This window comes from Prosopis cineraria, unplaced genomic scaffold (genome assembly GCF_029017545.1).
Source record: "Prosopis cineraria cultivar Desert tree isolate PC_DT_omini unplaced genomic scaffold, ASM2901754v1 PC2125, whole genome shotgun sequence".
Classification (NCBI taxonomy): domain Eukaryota; kingdom Viridiplantae; phylum Streptophyta; class Magnoliopsida; order Fabales; family Fabaceae; genus Prosopis; species Prosopis cineraria.
Window position 1 is genome coordinate 1,178 of NW_026557450.1, and position 20,412 is coordinate 21,589.

At 32.0% G+C, this 20,412-nt stretch overlaps 1 long non-coding RNA gene and 2 pseudogenes across 1 annotated transcript; 2 read left to right on the forward strand and 1 right to left on the reverse strand.

Moving 5' to 3' along the window:
* Positions 1–283: 283 nt before the first annotated feature.
* LOC129301455 (GATA transcription factor 9-like) lies at positions 284–1,960 on the reverse strand (annotated as a pseudogene).
* Positions 1,961–14,353: 12,393 nt separating this feature from the next.
* LOC129301454 (uncharacterized) lies at positions 14,354–15,012 on the forward strand. The gene is made up of 2 exons (XR_008590989.1): positions 14,354–14,845; positions 14,948–15,012. It is a non-coding gene; the product is annotated as an uncharacterized LOC129301454 (long non-coding RNA).
* Positions 15,013–15,157: 145 nt separating this feature from the next.
* Positions 15,158–20,406, forward strand: LOC129301453 (homeobox-leucine zipper protein ATHB-15-like; annotated as a pseudogene).
* Positions 20,407–20,412: the final 6 nt, after the last annotated feature.

Below are 20,412 nucleotides of genomic sequence, written 5' to 3' on the forward strand. Positions count from 1 at the left end.
TAAGATAATTTAACAAAAATAAATTCCATTGATGATATTTTTCAATATTACTTTTTTAAGTGAAAAGAAAGTTAAAAATGATCTAATAGCATATAACAATTAAACAACGTATGGGTATTTTTAAAAGTTTATGATTTAATTTTAAAAATAAATTTATAAAATATTTTTATTATATTTTATTAATATGTATAATTTTATTTTAATGTATTTTATAATTTAACACGAAAGAAGTATTATCAAGAGTGGAAGTATACTAATTTTCATAGCCCGTTAGTTTTGAGAAAGAGGCCAGATATTTTCACCGCAGAGCATGGATGGAAACTGCGATTTTTGCCAAATTAGGCCAAAAAATTATTCCAAGTGCATTCTACAGATTAACCAAATAAATGACGCGATTTTTCACCTATTTTATCCCCTCCCCTTGATTAATTCTACAATTTTCCCAATTATCTGACTTGCGCTAAATGATGAGAGGCCTAAGCAAAATTTTTAATACAAAATTAAAGTTTTTAATTTCCCCCAAAATAAACAAAGATTGCTCGTTAAAGCTTGGGCCCTAAATTACGCCTACTGCTTTAGCAGTTCTTAGATGATATGCCTATAGTCTGGCCCACCGTGGTGATGGATCAAGAATTCATCTCCGCCGTTGGATACGCCGAAAATGGATGCTTGACTCATCAATTGCTGCTGATGCTGCCTCTGCATCTCCTTCTGCCTCCTCAGCTCCAAGACCTTCCGATGAGAATTCGAGTGCCTCGTCGACACAAACGTCGGGCTCGCCGCCGGTCGATACTCAGGCACCAGCCTCCCGGACTTGTACCGAACTCCGCAAGCATTGCAAAGCGTCTTCGGACCCATCGGTCCCGTTCGCCATTGTGGCGTCTTCTCAGCCGCACAGTGCAGGCATTTCCGCCCGGAGGAATCGGAATTTGAACTCTCCCTCTTCTTCATTGTGGTCGCCTTGGCCTGCACAGGTTTGGCTTCCGTCGTGGTCTTCTGGTTGTGCGGTGCTGGTGTTACGAGATGCAGGAAGCGCGTGGACGTCGCCAGGAGCGGCGCGTGAACGCTTGCTCCGAGCTTTGCCTGGCAATGGAGTTTCGGGACGGAAGAAAGGTGCGTTTCGAGCTGCATCGGTAGCAAACGGCGGGAGAGTTTTCAGAGGAGGAGGAAGATTCTGGAGTCTGAGGTTTCGCGCCAAATGCGGAAGCGGTGGTGGCTCCGGATAAAAGGTGGAATGTTTTCAGCTCGTCTTGTGCGGTGAACGAGTCTTCCACGAAGTTCGATAGCCATTCCAGTTCCGCCATGTCATCATACTGCAATAAATCCATCAATGAAGACAAATTTCAATTGTCGAACTCAGAGCATCTCATTGCATTTTCCACGTAAAAGAACAAACTAAACCTGAAAGTGAAAATTCACAAACCGACAAAAGGAAGCTGGAAAAAAAAAACTTCAGTAACTACGAGAGTTCATGATGTAAAGTCGACGAATAGCAGAGAAAAAAAAAAAAGACTCACCGGCACACAGAGTTCACCGGATAACTGATGATCGCCGAAGGACGAGGACCAAAGTTGGCGGAGAAACGATTGTCGAGGCGGGAAATTGAGGAGTTGCAGCTATCAACAGCAGTGCCAGTGGAGGAGTCGGTGGAGTTCCCGGCGACATTATCGAGGAAAGTATCGGGCATGATACCGTCGGCATGGGAGAAGTCGAGGAGATCATCGACGACGAAAGGCTCGGCAGGCTTCTGGTCGCCTGCATGGCGCTTTTCCGGAGAGAAACGGTCTCCTCCGGAGCCGAAGAAGGCACCGACAAAGTATTCAGGCAATTCCATGAACGAATAATGTGTATGATTGTAGAGAGAAAGAAGGAGTGAGAAAATAATGAAAGGTTGCTGTAATTAAAGAGAGAGAAGGATTGGGACTCTGTGTGGGTGTGTGTGTGTGAAAGTGAAGGCGGAGGGGTGGGGTTTTGAGGAGTAAAGCAGTGGCAAAATTGAAATTTCAGCAACATTGGAGCATCTTTTCCATGCAGAGATATATGGATATAATAATAGTAAGTGACTTGCAAGTTCTGTAAAGTTATCGCCGCAGCAGTTTTATTTTATTTATTTTCTTTTCTTTTATATGGTAATATCATATGTTATTTATTCAAGAAGATATTGTTACTATTTGCTATTAGTTAATTTATATTTGAGCATTATTATTAAATCTAAATACAGTGTAACTCATTCAATATAATTTTTCCATTCACAGTATTTGAAATTTTGACCTTGCTTTTTCATGATCATTAAATCCATTTCATTCAATTTAATTAATGTTAGTTTTTTATTCTTTTAATTGCTTTTTTTTTTCTTTGCACTATATTTAGGTAAATTAATGAATAGCTTTGTCAGCCAAAAGGCCAACTTAGTCAATCTGGGTAACCACGGTACTCATGTGTTAATGGCCATTTGGTACGTTGGTGTCTGCCATTTCTTGGTTGTAAATATACCATTTATATCGGTAGATAAATATTATATATAACTATGTTTAGGACCGTCAAAACTATTAAAAATGTTTAAAAATAATATTTTTCATTATATGGTTAGCTTTTCCCTATTATATACTATAAATTAGAAAAATTCTTGTTAAAAAAACGTCGAGTGCATATTGGAACGGGCAGTATTAGTTTTATCTTATTGGTTATAATTTTTATCTTTGATAATAAATAAAAAAGTCGTATATAATATGTAAATATAGAAATGCAACAAATGAGTTTGTAAATATATACTCCTACATGTTTTTGGTATTATCGACATATAAATATACCACATGCAATCACCCCGTGTGAAAGAAATTATCATGAACGAAACTGAGTTTTATTTTTATCTATTTTTAAGGGTTCAAAACCTGGGCATGTAGTCAATTATTGTTACTTTATAAATTTCAAATTAATTATTCACATTATAATCCCCTCATTCCGAATGATTTTTTTTTTATGGCAATAATTCCAAGAAGGGGCTTGATAGGTTTCTGTTAACGCATAAAATAAATGCATTGATAACAATGTTGGAATTACACTACACAGTTTTTAAATTAGAATGGTTTATATTTAATTTCTTATAAAATTATTATTAAAATGTTTTCCTCCCTTGATAATCTTGATATTTTTAAAATTCATATCTTTCTCTACGATATGGCCTTGTTCAATTTTATTGTAAAATGTAAGATAATGGATAAACTTTATTTCTTCACTTACTATCACATTAACTGAACACGGGTATATTTGGTTATGGTTAATAAATATTGTGTTGTACTCCCTTTGTGCCGAGACATTTTTTTGACCAAATTACACATATCAATAAATTCAAATTCATTAAATATAAATTTTATTTTAATTTTTATGAACTTTCAAAAATTCTATAAATTAACAAGAGAGGGAAATAAATTTATTTGAAAAGTAAAATAATGAAGGGTAATATTTGAATAATCAGTAATAATGAAACCTTATTTTTTAAAATATCATATATTTTGGGATTCCCAAATCATCTCAAAAAATATCTTATAAAATAAGATAGAGGAAGTACCTTATAAAAGATAGTCGATCTATTAATTACTTGAGCTGAAGGTGGTTAATTTAATTAAGGAATGGAAAATAGGAACAATAATGAGTCCAAAACTACCAAGAATTCACATGACATTGAAAAATAAAAGAATGGGCACAAACAGACGTTTTTAGTTGATGACATGAATAGTAATCATGTGGCCTATGGGTAATCAACTGCAAGCAGCAGCACAATTAATTTTAAAAATAAACAGCAACTCTGACAAAAAAAAATTAAAACATTAATTTGCGGCCAAAAATACGAAAATGAGAATATTTTATATAATCATAAGATACTCAATAAAATAAACAAATTATATATATTCCTTTTATGTTGTTTAAATATCTCGCGATTGCATCCCAATATAATGCCTAATTTCACCCGAGACCCTCCATCCCTGAGTTTGAAATTTCAGTTTTGTGGTACACTAAATTTGTGAGAATTTTCCTGTTTAAATCCAATATATATTTAATTATAAAAAGTTGGTTTTTACCAAATATAATCTTACACATTAGTCTAAATTAAGGTAAGAGGACAAAAATATTTTATGGACTGGGTGGGTGCATTATAAACGCATGAATTAACAATGATGAAAGGTTAACTAACGTGAAGAAAAAATAATTATAATTCAACCCCAAAAGAATCAATCTCTGCACCAAAAGAGAAAACAAAAAAGGAAGTGGAAAAAAAAAAAAGAATCAAACAGTGGCAGGTTTTGTCGCTGTCACTCTCCCAATAGCGTCCAAGTTTACAGAGGGAAGCTAATAATTTTAATGCATGGGGAAATGTGCTTAACATTAAATTAATAACGATGAGGTTTGATTTCTGACTCAAACGAATATTTTAGTGGAATTATCAATGTACTTTCTACCCTTCTTCCCCTATCATCACTTGTTATTAATTCCTTTCACGTTTTTGCACGATGCTTACAGCTCAACTTCACTCCTTCTACTCCCTCATCATCCTCTCAACTTTTTCCTTAAAAAAAAAAAAAATTCCACGTGTCATCCTTGTACAGAAATCATGGTGATGTTCTTTGTATCGTTTCAAACTTTCAATTTTATCAGATGTCCCCTTGAAGGATCTTATGCTTTTCCTCTGAAAGCTTTTCTCCCTTTATACAACTAATTTTTATAGGCACATTATTTTATAAATAAAAAGAAAATTTTAAAAATGATAATATTATACTCTTTCTAGTTGTTATTATAAGATATTTTTAACTGTTTAATATATTTATTTTTTTAATATAATAAAAAAAGAATGTATATTTTTATTTTTATGCTTTGTTTTAAATAATTATATAGCTACATTAAATACATTCACCATAATCAATAAAAGATAAAATTTAAAAAATAATTTAATTATTAAAAGATGTCTTATAGTTTAAATAAAAATTGTTTTTAAAAGTTGTCATACAAATAAGATTGGACGGAGTTCGAGCCGGTAATTCGGGTTAAACCCGACGGGCTAGCCCGAATTGGCCCAAAAAATTTTAGGGCTGGGCTTAAAAAAAAGATGCTTTTTTATGTTCGGGCTTGGCCCGAATACTCGAATAAAAAAATTATATTTTTAAAAAATATATAAAATATAATAAATATTAATTAATTCTTTAAATTTTAGATCATTTTATACTAAAATATCATATATTTGAGTCCTAGATATCATTTAAGTATTAAAATATATATTTTATATTTTTTATAAAATAAAATAATTAATTTCAAAGTGAAAAAATAATTAAAAATAATTTTAAAAATTAAATTCGGGTATTCAAGCCGGGCTTAACTATTCAGGCTTCTCAAGGATACGAGCCTATTCTGGCTGAGCCCGAATAAGCCCGACCCACCCGAATTCCCGACTCTAGACGGAGTAATGTAAAACAGAAAAATTATAAATTTATTTATTATAGAGGTTTTAGCACCTTGCATCCATAACTTAAAATCTGGAATTGTTTACTTTTAAAATTTAATATCTTGCATATTCATCCTTGGGTTTGAAGATTATATATTCTTCACTCAGGAGTCAGGAGTATGGGATCCGGTGGAGGGTAAAAATGTCAAAGAATGCAGAATGCCGACTCTCGAACAAACGAACATTGTTACACATGCTCACCACATGTCATGAACCTTTTCTGAGAACCATCCCATTCTCATGTGTGTTTGGCATCGTTTTTATGAGAAATCACTTATAATTTTTTATTTTAGCCCCCCAAATATGTATTCCTAAATTCGTTACTGAGACCACAGGTAATGCGTTAGCTTATAATTTACCATAAAATGCATTGTCAAGGAGTAAAGACAAATGAATTGTACATCCTTTTCATAAAAAATTTATATTATATTAAGTAATTATCCCCAGAGCTTATAGTTAAAAAAAAAAAAGAATGAAGCTCGTGTATGAGTTATGTGTTATTTAAGATTTTGTAAATAAGGAATTTTTCATAATCTGTCTTAACTCGTTGACGCTGGCAATAAATCGAGGCATGAAAGGAGGCAAGCGGGATGGGCTGGACTCTAATCCCCAGGTAAATGCATTCCGCCCAGGTAAGCGGATAAGGTGTTTACAGTTAACCATTTTCCCTCCAACATTTCTTTTCTTTTTTAATGAACATAAGGAGACGACTCCGTTGACAGCCATGATTATTTCAACTCACATATCAAGATCAAATGGTAGACATGTCTCAATTAAATTATTACATATACAAAAATTGATAACTACTTATTTAAATGACTAAAACTCATATTCCTCACATTAATTTTAATTGATTTTTCAGCCTCTTTTTCTTTCAAGGGAAAAAAGGAGTTAATTAATTTTTAACTGACAAACCAAGGTTTTCGTTCTTCTCTTTCAATGGAGGGAGTCATATATCATATTCATCACTTATATCACCATACTTCCGAAAGAATTACTGACACCTGTGTCATTGAAAAAAAAAATAAATTAAATCCGTGGTTTTATTTTTTTTATTCACGTTATCTTACCATTTTTTTTTTTAATAGTTTTGGAATAGATGTTAGGATAGGTGGGGTCCATGCAGCACGTGAGAAAGGCAGCGAGGGTTGTCACTTGTCAGCCATCATGTGAGCCCTTATGAAAGTTGACTAGGACCATTGAAACCTCAAGCTCTATATTTGAAGGCTTGATTCAATATTAAAAAAAAAAAAAAAAAAAAAAGGAAGAGGCGCACAAACGACTTACAATCAAATATCAAACTATGCAATAATTTCAAAATTTATTTTTTATATTATATATTTTAAATTAATATTCTCACATAATAATCCGTTGGTTTAAAAATATAAAATATTTTAATTAAATTTTATCTTAATAAAATAATTACTTACTTTAAAATTAACTTTATATTTTTATGTTTACCCTCATAAATATTTTATAATAAATATAAAATTATTATCAATAAAGACACTTTAAAAAATAGACAATAATTATACCTCAAAAGATTAAAAATATCTTATATTTTTAAATATTTAACTCTTAAAAAATTTTTTATATTTTTAACGGAGGGACTAACTTTCATTTTATATCCTAAAATACAGTTTTTATTTATTGAAGGCTTGATTCAATAAAAAAAAAAGGAAAAAAGGAAGAGGCGCACAAACGACTTACAATCAAATATCAAACTATGCAATAATTTCAAAATTTATTTTTTATATTTATATATTTTAAATTGATAGTCTCACATAATATTTTAAATTTTATCTCAATAAATAATTACTTATTTTAAAAATTAATTTTATATGTTTATGTTTTCTCTATTAAATATGCTATAATAAATATAAAATTATTATTAATAGGGACACTTAAAAAAGACATAATATTCTTAAAATATTAAAAATCTCTTATATTTTTAAATATTTAATCTTTAAAAAATGTTTTATATTTTGAATAGAGAGATTAACTCTCCTTTAACATCCTAAAAACAGTTTTTATTTATTTTATAAAAATACAATAAAATTTAACAATATTCTTATAATCATAAATAATATATTTTGTTATCATATTTTATTTTTTTTTGGATCAAACATGGGGTTGATATTATAGTTGAAATAAATTTATAGTTTGAAATTGATATTATAGTATATGCCACTCGCATAACACCTGATCCGATTCGTGATCGTATCATTAAAATTAAAATTAATTTTAAAATTTAGAGTATAATACACAAACTACCCTTTGATAGGTCCCAATTATACAAACTTTTCTTTTGTTTTGAAAACTCACACAAACCTTTCTTAAATTAAAATATATCACACATAAACTTTTTTTATATATTTAAGATTTTATTTTCATTTATTTAATAATTAATTGATCGTTAAGTTTAATTTTTAAATTTTTAATTTGACCAAAAGTCTCACTTTAACATAATAATTATCTAAAATATTTTTTTTTAAAAAATTATATAGCTAAAGAAATGCAATAACTACATTTTGAAGTTTTTATTATATTATAAAATTTTAAATTTTATCAAAATTATTGAAAATTATTTATCTATGGTTTTTAAATTGTTAGAAACATAGTTCAAATGCATATTTTTATTCATCATATAACATAAAATAAAACTTTGAGAGATGACATAAATAATTAAATTTAAATTCACAACATGTTTTTTTTTACAATGAAATTATATAACTGTTAAAATAATATAATTTAAATTTTATTAGGTAAGGGGTAAATTAAGTAATAACATTTGTTTTAATATAAATTTTAATATAAAAATAAATTTTAGAATTTTTTACAATATTTTTAAAAGAGTTAACGGATTGTACGACATTATATATTTTGAAAATAAAAAAATTCTATATTTAAAATAAAATAGAAGAGTGTTGAGAGAATTTTATTTTAAAATGTAAATTTAAATTCAAATAAGTTGGGTTAGAAAGGAATTAATCAATTGGCCCTTTGGTTTGGCCTTAAAAAAAAAAAAATTGTCCCTTTGGTGGCCGAAAACGCTGGGCAGCTTCCTTTCACGACTCCACGGCAAGCAATAAATATTACGCGGCGCGGCACGTGCATCACGCGTATTGCACGTGACCTTCTCTTGGGTTCTCGTCCTCGGCGAATTGGCTAGGCCAGCCTGCTGTAATACCGACATATCTTCGAATTTTTAAAAAATATTTTTCTTCTAATTTGGAATGGCTGTCACGACAATGGGCCTTGTCCTCGTGGAAGAGAGCCACATTGAATAAGCCCAATTAGATATTTTTTTATTTTATAACAAGAAATGGTTTAATTTTAAGTTCACCTTTTCAAGAGAATATGGTCAACTGGACCGATGACATGGAACTGCACTGGCTTCAATCCAATTTAGTAGATTAAATTGATAAATAATTATAAAGAATAATAAAACTTTTAATCCATCATATTAATCCTTTAAATTTTAAAATAAAAATTAACCTTTAAATTAATTAATGTATAAAATAGGTTAATGACTTAACATATTTATGTAACTAAAACGAGAGCAAATTAGCACTTAACTTATTTTAATTTTTATCAATATAGTCTTTATGTTGCATTTTGTTCTTTTTGTTTTTAATATAAATAATTATATTTTTTTTCATTGTCTATAATCAATTTTTCATTATTTGTGTCAACAGATTTTAACAGTATCTCTTTAAACAATAAGTATAAAATCGATAATTGATATAAACTTAAGAGATTAAATAAAAAAATAAATTTGAGGAGTCAAAGCAATAATTGAGATACACTTGAATGATTAAAAGTTTTATTATCTCTAATTATACTACTTATTTATGCTTTCTTATGTGAAGGAAATGAACAAATTATGTTAATCTAAACATGAATTGGTAGCTGTTAATAAATATCAAGATTACAGTGGTCTGTTGGAATATTTTTTATACCATTATTTTAGGCCATGCATAACATACAATATTATAATATAATAATTCTAACGATATACATTACAATAAGAGATTAATCTGACGTTTGGAGACAAATTTTTTGCTTCATTTTATATGACTTTTTGAAGTTCAAAAAACCATTTATTCAGATTTTTCTTGTTATGCTACTAGAAAAGAATTTTTTCTTATTATACTATTATTTACGCCAAAACTTTAATTTATTCTACATGTTCATTATGAGGAAGTTTAAAACATAATTAATATTTTAATATGTTAATTGCATTTCTTAATTTTTATATTTCATTCCTAGTGATTTTAAAATGATTTCTTTCTCATTGAGGTGCCCATGTGTTACACAAGCAACAATTTAAAAGGATAATTCATCGACATTTGGCTCCACTTCTATCATTTCACTTGACCTCGTTGGTTGGATGACAGAGCTTCTTACACTTATAGACCTCATTTACTTTTAAGATTCTCTAATGTGAAATGTAGCAATAATGTTATAAGCACAAATTTAAAAAAATAATTCATCCCAAAAAATTAACCTTTAAAGTGGGTGAACTTTTTAAATTCATAAACTTTATTTTACTTGCAAGATTTAAAACTTTTTGTGGGAAACTCTTTTCATAACATCAACCTCACAATAAAAATATCAATGTAATAACTATAGATCCAAAAAAAAACTCATTTCAAAAGCTTCCAAAACACACATATATATAAACTCCATTCACTTGTAACACTCTCGTAACAATAACAACTTGCTATTATGTGATAGCTACTAATCTATTCCATATAACAACATATACCATTGTCTCATGCTACCAGGAGTTAATTCTCATAACAGATAAATCTTGGTGCTATTTAACCACCTGCTTGATACAAATTTAATTTCCCTCACATTTGCCCCGTAGGCTTGATGCGAAAGTAAGTCATGAGTCATGTCATGACGTGGGTGCACATGGATTATACATGTATGGATATAAAATAAACCCCTAGCTGCAACACTCCGCGCACATATGCTTGTTGGTAAACCAAGCCCAGAAGGTGATATTAGGATGCACCAAGCCCAAGAGCTACTAACAACAACTGTTACTTCATTCCAAATTACAGCCCAAAACCAATACAGAGCCTTCTAGCCCAAATCTTTACCTAAGTAAAATAAACTATTATATGGAGATGAATATTAAACAAATGGATTAAGGTCCTGTATCTAATATATATAAACTATTTAGATGAATCCGACAGAGTGACTTGAATTATTTTGGTATAATTTAGAGAGAGAAGCAGGAAGCAGAATTAGCAAGTTCTAAAGTGATAGAGAAAACCAAAGCAACAATTTTTTTTTTTTTTACTCACATCACCTTCTGACAAAAGTTCAAATTTAAACATTCTTAAAATACACAGGCAAACTGAGTTCCACTCCATATGTGGCTTCAAAATTCTTAAACATCTGCGAAGAAGTTGCAAATGCTATAAACTAGCACTCGGCTTGTAGAAGGCAAGGTTGAATGGCAAAATCAAACTCAACCAATTCTGGCCACCAAGCATTGTTGCCCTCCTTGTTGACCATGGTGATCCTTCTTTGATCCCCTCCCCCCCCCCCCCCCAAAAAAAAAACTTGGATTTAAATTTTTTAAAATTGAGATTCATGAATTTAGGTGAATTTTTTAATATTTTTATTCATTTTATATTTTTTTATAACATATAATTCTCTCTCTCTCTCTCTCGAACAAAAGTTAACGAAATTAAAGAATTATTAACATGAAAAGACTTAAATCCCAAAAAAGCTCATCATCATCCATGTTTAACCCCGGTAGGCCGGCACGCTTTATAACATGCACTAATAATATCCAAGAAAAACAAAAACCAAATGACCTTATTAGCAAAAAGGGGAAAGAAAGAGAGGGGATGTACAAATACTACAACCCTAGTGGTATAGAGAAGAGAACAATTGGAACCATCTTCACTGCTCCTCAAGGTGATACAATCTGGATCATTTAAATTTTTAATTTAAATGGTCTAAATTTAAAAAAATAATTTAATATTTTATTTCATATTTTTAAAAATAAAAATTATAAAAATTATAAAAAATTTTAATAAATATTTTTTTACTAATCTAAGTCTATATTTATTTATAGTATCTAATTTAATATTAAAGTTTTAATATTTTTATATATTGACTATCCAAATGTATTATGTACAGTTTAGATTTAATTTTTAACTTGTAATTTTTTAAAAAATATTTTTTAAATTAGAATTAAAAAATATTAGATATTTTATTTTTTAATATTGTATTCAGCAAAATAAAAAATAAAAAATAAAAAATTAAATTTGGACTTTGCAGATAAACATTTGATATCAAATATAAACGTCTAGAATACATGTAGATAGTCAATTTAAAAAATTATAATAATATTAAATTAGATCATTTAAATTAAATTAATACTATTCAGATCAATGGTTAACCTATTTATAAAAAATTATAATTTTTTATTTTAATAAATATAAATATAAATATAAATATAAATTAAAAACATTGGGCCATTCATATTTAATTTGAATGGCCCAATTTATTTGTATGAATGAGCACCAAAGACGAATTCAAAACAATTACACCTGAATCAACACCAAACATCAACCAATACCAAGAGTCCAACTATTCCGTAGAAGTAAGAAATAGGCGGACTTAACTTATAAAGTCCTTACTCTCAAAGGCTCAACCTTTGAGGTCTTTTTTTTATAAAAATGATCAATTTTTAAAATTTAACCTTCATTTGAAGCATTTAGGTTGGGTTCATAAGTTCATTTTATTTTTTTAAAAATTAAAAAATTAATAAAATACTAAATACAAATAAAGATATAGAATTTTAATCAACTTTAAAATAAAAATAAAAATTTTCAATTCAAATCAACCTTATCAAATTCGATAAATACAAAAAACTTATGTATCATAAAATATAACATTAATCAAAATTGAGAAATAGACCTTACAAAGTAATCGTGTTTAAGAAATAATAAAAAATCTGTAAATATGTGTTAAAAAAAATGAAAAAAATGGTAAATGAACCAACATCAATTATTTTGACAATACAATACTGAAAAAAATGATTAATCTTTTGGGGAATAGGGTGTGGAGGGTTAGCCCAAACTCTTTTTTCCAAGGCTTAGATTGGGTTTAGAAGCTTGATTTTTCAAAAAAAAAAACAAATCTTTATTTAAATAAGGTCTTCAAGTTAGGCCCTCCAGGCCTAGCGTTATTCTTGACTCTAATTTGCCTTCAATCATAGGCCTTCTTTGAATTATTATTTAGTTGTTATTAATACATATTTCCTCTCTATTTAAAAGTATAAAATATTTTTTAAGAGATTGAATATTAAAAAATATAAAATATTTTTATCTTTTAAAGTGTAATCATTTTTTTTCTTTTAAAATTGCTCCAACTGAATAAATTATTTTATATTTTTTTAGAATAAAATATTTTATTAAATAAGATTATTTGTGAAAGATAAAGTGAGTTTAAAAATAAATAATTATTATTAAGATAAAATTTAATTAAAATGCTTGATATTTGTAAATAGAGCAAATAAAATTAAAAAAAATTAAGGTACATATGTGCTGTTTAAGAATTTGTTGTATTTTAACTTTAATTATTAATCTATTTTGTGATAGATGAAAAATATTTTATACAATAAGTTAATAAATATAAAGAAAAAATTATTATTTTTTTATATACAAGTCCCATATTTTTTAAATAAAAATGTTTATATTTTACGTCGGGGTGAAATGGCAGTGGTTGAATATCTTGACGATTGAATGGCGGAATACGATTTGGAGTAAAATGGTAAAGGGGGAGATACGGAGGTCACATCACAATTCAGATCATGTGGCATCAAATCAAAGGTCGTGTCAAGTGAAGAAGAGAGAGAGAGAGAGAAGGAGAGAAGCAAAAGGCACTGCACACAAACACAGTAGAGAAGTAGGAAGCAAGTCTTGTCACAGGATACGAACGACCTTCAGAATACTTTCATGTACATGTGTGCGTCTCAGATCCCATAATCATCGCCTACTCCTCTTTTTCTGATACGCCACCCTCCCTTTTATTTATTATTTTTTTTAAAAATGAGCGTCTCTTGCAGTATTGCCATGTCTTCAAACCCAAACGCATGCAATCAACCTCATCATGCTGTCTTTCCCCTCCTTTTCCCAAACTACCCTTCCTCCCTCCTATTATTCTCCTTTTCATTTTTTCTCTACATATTAAATTTATGATTCCATCCCTCCATCATCATTGACTACAACTATTCATCTCCCTTCTACTTGCTTAACATTGATTTGACCATTTTGAAATCTTGCTGCTCCAAATATATACTTCCACTGTCTCTTTCCGTCCAGTGTTCCTCTTATGTTTATTTCTCACAAAATATTACCACTCTCCATATCAACTAACCTAACTTTAAGAAATCATTATTAGACACTCCCGAGTTTTGAATATTACAATTTTGAATCAAATGTATTCATATGTTTATGTTAACGTTTATATTTTTTTGTGCTTTTCAATAAATTTAACTATTGAAGATAGGTATAATTTTTAAAAGGTTTCAATTTAAACTAATATAATATTATTATACATTTTTAAAGTTATTAATTTGTATGGATAAAATATTTACTGATTAAGTATTTCTAAATAATAAAATGTGATAAACATTACACGAGTATATACTTTTAAATTGCAACATTGAATTGAATTTCATGCAGTGTCGGAAGAGTGATGAAGGCAGGGCGGGAAAAGGGTATAATGGTCCGTAAGATTTTTTGGTCCGTTTGGTTCCCAACAGTGGAGCTAAACAAAGACCTGTGAGCCGAAAGTGACGAACCAATGAAACCAACACAGCAAATCCCAGAACACTAAAACAACACATGGAAGAAAAACCATAAAGCGAAACCCACCTCCCTCCTACTCTCTTCACTTTCTCTTCCATCTAGGGTTCCCTCTTTATCTTTCCTAGTTTAATTTATTAGTTTATAGTTTAACTCAATGGTTGGTTGGTGAAAAAAGCATGTCCACATGCCCGAGAGAGATCCCTCGTTAGCTTCAACAGAATCTCCCTTTGATCGTTCCTCTATTTTCTTTTGTACTTCTGTCAATGGCGCTTGCTCTGTGAAAGCTGGGAAAAGAAAAATATGATTCAGAAATCAGGCGGGAATCCAATAGATTATTAGCTGGACTGGGAATCTTGATGACCATGAAGATCGGCGGAGCTGTGTTGTTTTGGCTGGTTTTCACTTCGTGAGCAAGAAACTACCTTCTTGTTTTTCGGGGTCTCGGTTTTGAGATATGACGTTTTGGATTGGCTGAATCGAATCTAGTGCTATATTTATGTATTTGGTAATTATGGGAAATATTTTCGTGTTGGGATGTTTTTGGGTATCAGATCGTTGGTCTCCTGATCTCTGATCTCGAGAGGTTTATGTTTCCTCGTGTTCGCAGCTGTTTCTTAGTGGGGAAACAAGGATAACTGCGTACCAGTTCAGGCAGCCTCTCTCTCCACAAACTTTTGTGAATGCATACTTGGTCATAGAGGTCTTCTGTGGCAGGTTAAGCTGTAGCTGAACTACCGAAAGTACTCGAAGTATTGGTGGAACTGCTTGAGCTTGTTCTCGCATTCGTTGGGGAGTTTGAATTTGTTGGTAACTGGTTATGGCAATGTCCTGCAAGGATGGTAAAATAGGACTGGACAACGGTAAGTATGTCCGTTATACACCTGAGCAGGTTGAAGCCCTGAGAGGCTTTATCACGAATGCCCCAAACCTACTTCCATTCGTCGCCAGCAGCTTATCCGCGAGTGCCCAATTCTCTCAAACATTGAGCCGAAGCAAATTAAAGTTTGGTTCCAGAACAGAAGGTATTCTTTATAATATCATGTTCTATTTTGTTTATGTTCGAGTGAGAGTAATATAGTAGAGCTTTTTCTTTTTTATACCACAATATTCCTGTATCTGGTCAATGCCATTTTTCTTAGCTTATATGAATACATTTTGTGATCTGGAGCTGGTGCGGTTTGCTTGCTCTCTGTTTCGACTACAGTGTCTAGTCAACTCATTTAATTATAAAATTTAATGGTCATTCCTTTTTTTTTTGTTTTTTAAATGACGTTACCTTGACTTTTGTGGTTGTTCTTGGCATGATGCCGATTGCATTATTTTTGATATTTCAGATGTAGGGAGAAGCAGAGAAAAAGGCTTTACGCCTTCAAGCAGTTAATAGGAAGCTGACGGCCTTGAACAAGCTCTTGATGGAGGAGAATGATAGGTTACAGAAGCAGGTGTCTCAATTGGTGTACGAAAATGGCTATTTTCGTCAAAACCCACAAAATGTAAGAATTTTGCCTGATGGGCTATTAGTTTGTTAGAGTGATACAATTTTGTAATTAGGATTTGTTAATTAATATTATTTATATTAGTAAACCACTATAAAAAGCTTTGCATCCGCCGGAGAGCTTTTATTTGGTAATTTATCAGTCATGGGCTCAACTGTTCTATTATACCTTTCTATGGTGCTGATGGTTTAAATAATTGAATTAAAAAGGCTCTTTGTTTTCAGACAACACTTGCAACTAAGGACACAAGCTGTGAATCTGCGGTGACGAGTGGTCAACAGAGTTTGACAGCACAGCATCCCCCTAGGGATGCGAGTCCTGCAGGGTTAGTTGAATAAGATAATGTCCCCATCTGTATTTGTGGTCCTTCATCACCTAATTGTGTGTCTGTGACTTGCGAAATCATCCTTTATTTTTTCTTCAGACTTTTGTCCATAGCAGAAGAAACTTTAGCAGAGTTTCTTTCAAAGGCTACTGGATGCTGTTGAGTGGGTCCAGATGCCTGGAATGAAGGTAATTCTTACCTCTTTTCATTAAGTGACAAAGTAGTTATTCTATTGTTCTATTATTCAATTCTTTAGGAATGAGCCATGCACAGATTGGTTAAAGAGCATGAGCATTATCATTAATAGAATAACTCGGATTTGCTTTGAGTCAGCTTAATTCACGGTTTAAGCTTCATTGCGTTCTTAAGTAGCATGAAAGGTCCCCCCTTATTGGTTGAAATTATGAAATTTATGTTTCTTCTGGATACTTGCTGATTTGGACAGCCTGGTCCGGATTCCATTGGAATCGTTGCTATTTCTCATGGTTGCATTGGTGTGGCAGCGCGAGCCTGTGGTCTAGTGGGCCTTGAGCCCACAAGGGTAAGTGCTTCAGATATGATATTTTTTTGCTGGTTGTCTTGCTTGAGCTAATAAATTTAAGAGATAATTACTTTAAGGTGCCATTTAATATAATTAATTACTCCCAAGTCCATTGACAACTGAGTGGGACTTTTATGTAATTTTCCCTAAATTTAATGGTGACTACAATCTAAACAGGTTGTGGAAATACTCAAAGACCGGCCTTCATGGTTTCGTGATTGCCGAGCTGTTGATGTTCTCAATGTGCTGCCCACAGCTAATGGTGGAACCATAGAGCTGCTTTATATGCAGGTAGTATTCAAATTAATTTTTATGAATTATGTCTATTGTGACCACTTATTGAATGCTTGGTTTTCTGGTGACTTAGCTCTATGCGCCAACAACACTGGCGCCTGCTCGTGACTTTTGGTTGTTGCGCTACACATCTGTTTTAGAAGATGGCAGCCTTGTGGTTAGTGTCTCTAGATAACTTATTTTTTAAAAACAATTAAAGATTTCGTTGCTTAGATTCGACTTTGACTTAACTGTACTTGATAACTGGCCTTTCTTGTTTGCCACTGCCTTTACCTTATAAATTTTCATTTGACTCCTGCACAAATGTTTTTCTAAGATCATTTCTCTGTTGTCGGCCTTGCTTCAGGTCTGTGAGAGGTCTCTTAAAAATACTCAAAATGGTCCAAGCATGCCACCTGTGCAGCATTTTGTGAGAGCAGAGATGCTTCTAGTGGGTACTTGATAAGACCTTGTGAAGGTGGTGGTTCTATCATACACATTGTTGACCACATGGATTTGGAGGTACATTAATCTTAGTAATTTTTCACTTTTGTTATCCATTATTGTTTAACAAGAAGGATTTCAGAATGTTTGTGTCAATGTTAGCCATGGAGTGTGCCTGAAGTACTGCGTCCATTGTATGAATCATCAACAGTGATGGCTCAGAAGACAACCATGACGGTATGGTTATCGTATCTCTTTAATAATGGCAGAATTTCACATGCTTATGCTGCTTAGTTCTTCAGTTCAAATTGCTAGAGATGAGAAAATATTTACCATCAGAGTAATAGTTGTATTGCCTATAAGGATGGGCAAGGTTCTAACGTCAAATCCTTTTCCTTTTCATTCAGGCCCTACGCCAGCTTAGACAGATATCTCAAGAGGTCTCTCAGTCTAATGTCAATGGGTGGGGCAGACGCCCTGCAGCTTTAAGAGCACTCAGCCAGCGATTGAGCAGGTTATTATATTCTTCTTGTTAGTCAAGATTATTGTGCATTTATTTATATATAATTGGGATCTCAAGCATATTTAACTGTAGGGGTTTCAATGAGGCTCTAAATGGGTTTACTGATGAAGGATGGTCAATGATTGGCAATGATGGTGTAGATGATGTTATGGTTCTGGTGAATACATCTCCTGACAAATTAATGGGTTTAAATCTCTCCTTTGCAAATGGATTTCCATCTGTCAGCAATGCAGTCTTATGTGCCAAAGCATCAATGCTGTTGCAGGTCAGGATGCTTTAAATTTTCCTCCAAGCTAGAGAAAAAAAATATGGATAGACAAGATATCTCTTTTTCTTCTTGTAATTAATTTTCGGACATGGACGTATCTACTCTATTTATGCGAACCCGTGCCTATAAATATTTTTGTGATTGCATGAGCTGTTGAGCACACATTAACTCTTTGAACCAGCCTTATTTAGCATCTAGTCCTGTGTTCACCTAACTTTGCTCTTATATTTGTCTATTGCGTGTGCTGTTTCTTTGTTCAGATGTGCCTCCTGCCATTCTCCTCAGGTTTTTGAGGGAGCATAGATCTGAATGGGCAGACAACAACATGGATGCTTACTCAGCTGCTGCCATTAAAGTTGGTCCTTGTAGCTTACCAGGATCTCGTGTTGGAAACTATGGAGGTCAAGTATACTTCCCCTTGCCCACACTATTGAGCATGAAGAGGTGATATATTGGTGCCTGTTTTGCAAGACAACCATTGCGAGTTTTACAATTTGATAATGCTGGATGCACTAACTTGGTTATTGTTCTTGCTAGCTTCTGGAAGTCATTAAACTGGATGGAATAGCTCATGCTTCTGAGGACACGATAATGGCAAGAGAGCTGTTTCTTTTGCAAGTAAGCTTGTTCCCTTATGCGTCATGCTTTCATTCTTCAAAGAATCTGTGCCAATGGTAGTGGAATCTATGCGGATAAACAAGCCTATTAGTTTACCTCATGTACTGTATACTTAATTACTGGAATTGTGTAGTTAGACTTTGAGTTCATCTTGCCATTTACGTGGATTGAATTATTTTCAAGTCATTCTGCAATAGGCTGCAACCAAAACATAATATGCTATATACTGATAACTGAGCTCAATATACGGATTGCAAAGTCAGAGAAACTTGGATTATAGATCTGAATTCCAAGTATTGCGATGACTTGTGTGTTTGTCTTGACTTGCATTTAACTTTGTGTCTATACTCAGTCCTGAACTACGTCTACAGTAAATCCTGAACTTAATTTTGATCTCGTGTTAACTTTGGTGAGTCACACTGTTCATGACTTATGAATGGTACAGCTTCTTATAGATTTTATATTGATATATTGATGAGCTGTTGTTTTGTTTTTTTTGTTTTTTTAAATCTTGACGAGTATAACTAGTGTAGTTTTGGATACCAAATATGACTATAGATCTTCGTCTAACTGTAGTCTCAACCTCTATAATACACTATTGTTTTGTTATCGTTGACATTTCCTTCTAGTAGGAGGTGAAACTGTGACCATATCATCAATACTCGTGTTTTCACCATGTTAATTGTATAATTCTCTATTTCTTCTTTCCTTGAAGAAACAAATCTATACTAAATATCTCAACAATTTTGATCAAGCAGATGACTTGCTAGTTGCTAGTATGGTTCTGTTAGTTATTGAACTTGTATTAGAACGAGATAGCTTTCATTTTATCACCATCATTAAGTTTTCATTGATGATGTTCCTCTGCGGCTAACTTGAATTTTTTTTGCTACTACTTTGGCAGCTCTGTGGTGGGATGGATGAGAATTCTTTTGGCACTGTGCTGAGCTTATATTTGCTCCAATTGATGCATCGTTTGCTGATGATGCCCCACTTTTACCTTCAGGATTTCGCATTATTCCTCTTGATCCTGGGAAGGTTTGCTTCAATCGCTGTAGAAAGAATACATTTCTCTTCTTTACCTTACCCTTTGATTCTTTTAATCATTTCAATGTCAATGAATTATTTTTGCAGGAAGCCTCTAGCCCAAATCGAACCCTTGACCTTGCATCTTCGCTTGATATTGGCCCTGCTGGAAAATAGGGCGTCTAATGATTATGCTGGAAATTCTGGCTGCATGAAATCTGTGATGACTATAGCATTTGAATTTGCATTCGAAAGTCATTTGCAGGAGCATGTAGTTTCCATGGCACGGCAATATGTTCGCAGCGTTATATCATCAGTCCAAAGGGTGGCTTTAGCCCTTCTCTCCATCTCACCTGGGCTCAAATGCTGGGCTTCGGCCACCAATTGGTACTCCTGAAGTCCAAACGCTTGCTCGATGGATCTGCAACAGTTATAGGTGTGTCGATTCTACTATTTTCAAATTATACTGGTAATGCCATTGTGACGGGAAGGATCATTATTCAAGAGTGTCATGCTATTTTCAAATCTTGTATATTCACTCATTCAGTAAAGAAGCTG